Below are 4,882 nucleotides of genomic sequence, written 5' to 3' on the forward strand. Positions count from 1 at the left end.
AGCCCAGGGCCCGCCCCGCTCGCGGCCCCGCCCACGTCCCTGCCCCCCCCGCTCGTGGCCCCGCCCACGTCCCCGCCCCGTGGGCGACGCCAATTTCTCTCATCCTGTTGGGTCGCTTCGGGATTCGCTTAAACGGAAGGGTCCGGCAGCGCTGTGCGCTGCGCGGACGACAGCATCAACCTGACATTAGAACTGAGCAATGGCCTTGCTTTTGGTAGGGGCCTGTCAGTACCACGAGGCAGGAGGGCACTGATTTCGTGCATGCTCTTCTTGTAGTATTAGATTTCTATGCATCCTAAACCTTCAGATTTTACTCACTTCAAGAGAGCATCAGGGGCCTGATTTGAGGTACATCATGAAAATTTTCCTGATCTGTTCCCTAGAGCACTTACTTCAGAGCCACCAGGAACTCTGGATTCAATTGAACAGAGACAAAATTGCTACCAGACCTCAAACAGGCCTAGGAGGACATGATTCCAGGATTTAGAGTCTGTGGGGTGAAGATGAGATTGTCAATAATTTAGCATTGTCTCAGGTGTCCCAGCACCATTTGTACAAGAAACTGTCCTTTTTCCATTGAACAGTAGCTTTACTTTTATTTTACTTAAAAGTATGTATGGTGAAGTTCACATAACAAAATTAGCCATTTTAAAGTGTACAATTTGGTAGTGTTTAGTACGTGAGCAATGTCCTACAACCACTGGCTCTATCTAGTTCCAAAACATTTTCATTGAGAAGTTTTATCCAGACCCCTCCTCCCCCAGATCCCTTTAACTACCAATCTACTTCTGTGTCTATTGATTTAACTATTTAGGATATTTCATATAAATGGAAATATAGATTGTCTCTTTGTGTCTGGCTTCTTAGTCTTAGCATATTTTCAAGTTTTATCCACATTAAAGTATGAGTCAACAGTTCATTTCTTTTTATCACTGAATAATATTTCAGTGTCTGTATATACCACAATTTGTTTATCCATTCATCCACTGAAGAGCATTTGGGCTGTTTTCCCCTTTTGGCTATAGTGAATAATGTTGCCATGAACATGCATGTAAATATATTTGAGTACCTGTTTTCATTTTCTAGGGGTACATATCTAGAATTTGAATTGCCGGATCACATGGTGATTCAATGTTTCACTTTTGGGACCATCAAACTGTTTCCACAGGAAGTGACCTATTTTACATTCCCATAAGCAATGTAAGAGGGTTCCAATTTCTCCAAATTCTCACCAAAACTTATTTTCTATTTTTATTATTATAGCCATCTTAGTGGGTATGGAGAGGTATCTCATTCTGGTTTTGGTTTCTGTCTTCAAATAACCAATCATGTTAAACATCTTTTCCTGTGCTGGCCAATCATTCTTCCTAGAATATAGAAATGTCTATTAAAATAATAGAAATGACTATTAAAGTCCTTTGCCCATTTTTTTAATTGGGTTGTCTTTTTGTTGTTGAATTGTAATTTCTTTCTGTATTCTGGATATTAGGCTCAATATGTTTTGCAAATATTTTCTCTTATTCTGTAGGTTGTTTTTTTCACTTTGATGCTCTTTGATGCACACAAGACTTTACTTTTGATAAAGTCCAGAGTATATATATTTTCCTTTGTTACTTGCACATTCAGTGTTCTAAGATACCATTGTCAAATCTAAGGTCATGAAAATTTACTGTTTTCTTTTTTAAAGTTTTAGCACTTAATTTAGGTTGTTAATCCATTTAAAGTTAATTCTTGTACGTGATGTGAGATCAGGGCCCAACTTCATTCTTTTGCATGTGGATACTTAGGTGTCCCAGTACCATTTGTACAAGAGATTGTCCTTCTTCCATTGAACAGTCTTGACGGCTTTCTAGAAATCTAATGGCCATAGGTGTATGGGGGGAAAAACTGTTCAAATATAAATTAACCCAAGATGGAAAGGACCAGCATTTTAGCAGACAAAGTAATGATCCAAATAGTGATCTTTGATAAATTAGAAAAATGATTTTCAATTTCTTCTTGAGTCAGTTTGAACAATTTGTGTGTTTCTAGAAATTTGTTCATTTCATCTACCTCATCTAATTTGTCAGTGTACAGTTGTTCATAGTATTTTCTTATAAACCTGTTTTTCCTGCAAGTTCTACAATGATATTCCTACTCTTATTTATGATTTTACTATTTGCATATTCTTTCTTTTTATCAGTCTAGCTAAAGATTTGTCAATTTTGCCCATCTTTTCAAATCTTTTATTTTAACTATTGCATTGTTCAGCTCCAAATTTCCTGTTTTATTCCTTTTTATAATTTCTCTATCTCCTTTATTTGTGGTTTCCTTCATTTAGTTAATTTTATTTAAGATAGTACATTTAATGTCTTTTTTAAAAAATATTTATTTACTTATTTTTAGTTCTCGGCGGACACAACATCTTTGTTGGTATGTGGTGCTGAGGATCGAACCCGGGCCGCACGCATGCCAGGCGAGCGCGCTACCGCTTGAGCCACATCCCCAGCCCCATTTAAAGTCTTTAGCAAGTCTAATGCTTAGGTTTTTTTTAGGGAAGATTTCAGTTGATTTCTTTTTTTCTGTGGATTGGTCATACTTTTCTTTTTCTTCATATGCCTTCTAATTGCTCTTCTTGAAAACTGGATATTTAAAATATTATAATGTGGTAACTCTGGAAATTGGATTATTTCCCCCTTTGCAAGATTTACTGTGATCAAGGGCTATAGTCATTGGTTTGTTTAGTGACATTTCTATACTATTTTTGTAGACTGTCTTCCTTAGCATGTATAGACTCTAAAGTCTCTGCTCCAATATCTCAATGGTCAACCACTGAGTTGACACAGATTTTCTCAACATCTGGACCAAAAACAAAACAAAACTTTCCTGGTATTTGCAGATTGGCTCATTCAATGCTTATTCAATACACAGCTATCCATCTGCCTTAGACTTTACCTCCTGCTAGTGTAAAACACAAAGATCAGCCAAAGGTACAAACCTAGGGTCCTCTCAGTGTCTGGTCCTGGGAATGTGTGTTGCTGTTTGGATTTCCCAGTATATGATATAGGCCTCCAAAGCCCTTATTCTCCCAAACATCTTCCTCTCATCTTCTTCCATTCAGACTTTTTGGTCTATCTGCTGCTTGGCCCATCTGTTGTCCCTTGCCTCAGACTACTCGGGGTAGTGTACATCTTTAAAATATTTTAAAATATGGTACCTATGGGGCTGGGGATGTGGCTCAAGCGGTAGCGTGCTCACCGGGCATGCGTGCGGACCGGGTTCGATCCTCAGCACCACATACAAACAAAGATGTTGTGTCTGCCGAAAACTAAAAAATAAATATTAAAATTCTCTCTCTCTCTCTCTCTCTCTCTCTCTCTCTCTCTCTCTCTCTCTCTCAAAAAAAAAAAAAAAAAAAAAAGATGGTACCTAGGGCCAATCCCTCAGGGAACAGTTTACAACCTTGGGGCTGGGGGTGTACATCAGCAGTAGAGTGCTAGGCAACCACAATTATTTGAGAACAAGGTCTGCATTGCCAACATCAGCAAGCCACACCTGGGATACATCATCACTGAGCTGGGGTATGGGGGATGGTGGAAGATAAGCCAAAATGCTGTAATACTTTCATGGAATTTAGCAGTCTCTTTATTAAGCACTCCCCTGGCCACTGTAAATTTTAAAATTAGACTCGCTCTAGACTGACTTTCTGTTTTTGCCAGCTCACAGTTGTTCCAGTGCGTGTGTGGTTTCTTGGAGATCCCTGCTCTGCCATTTTCCATGATGTCACTCCCGAGTAGCTTCACTTTCAACACTGGGCACTACCAATGGCAAAATTTCTCCTTGGCATTGTACCCTCCTTGTTTGTCTACTTCATCATGGACTTTACCTCCTCAGCCCAATCCTTGTTGCTGACCTCAGTGGAATCCTGACATAACTCTGCACACTCTCCTTGGTGAATCCAGCCATACCCAGAGCTGCCATCTCTATGTTGGTGTAGCTTAAGGCTGAATCTCCCAGTTAGTCATCTCCCTGAGCCCTAGTCACACAGAAAACCACCCATGAACTACTCCACCTAGAAATCCCTCAAGTCTCCAGAGGTGACGCCCTGGAACTAAGCTCTGGCTGATAAGGATGGAGGGAGAAGTGGCATGTCTTTGTCATTCTTCTTTCTGTCTAGAATATGGAGATGATAGTTGGAGCTCAAGCAGCCATCTTGGACCAAGAAGTCAATTAGGATGGTGAAGCCACAAAATGGAAAGATCTGAGTCCTCAATGACTGTAGAGCCACTATTTGGAATCGCCAACTCTTTATTTTGTTTCAGGAAGGAAAAAAACCCATTTATCTTGTTAAGCCATTGTTGTTTTGCCATTCCATATACAGCTAAACCAAAGCTTGTTTGATACCTCAGACCTTTCCAGCCCCATTGCCCATGTTCTCTCTGCTCCTCCATCTATCTACCTCACTACCCAAAATGCCTCTTAAGCAGAAACTATACCTTTCTTCACATTCCTCTCATGTGCTCAATTTCTTTAAGGCAAGGAAGGGAGAGATAGAGAATGGACATTTATTGAGTCCCAATTATAAGTGCTTCAAATTTTGTCTTATTTTTTTTTTTTTTTTGAAACAATGATAATAGAAGAGGGCTCTTTTGGACATGAGAAAATAGAGGTTTCCCAAATGTGCTTGGATAATGAGTGGGAGAACCAGGTGTGGACTTCAGTCTATCTGTCCTGATGGGTGGCCCTCTCTGCTCCACTTAGAAGGTCCTATGTTGACGCACAGTCTGGACTGTGGCTGAGTGACTTTGATGAATTTGTTTCCTTCCTAGTTCTCCTCTGAAGTTATCACTACCAGCTGCTTATCACATGTTAGTTTGTGAAGGACGAATAAGTGGTTTCCTGA

Source organism: Spermophilus citellus (assembly GCF_964194105.1).
Source record: "Spermophilus citellus genome assembly, chromosome: 6".
NCBI classification, from domain to species: domain Eukaryota; kingdom Metazoa; phylum Chordata; class Mammalia; order Rodentia; family Sciuridae; genus Spermophilus; species Spermophilus citellus.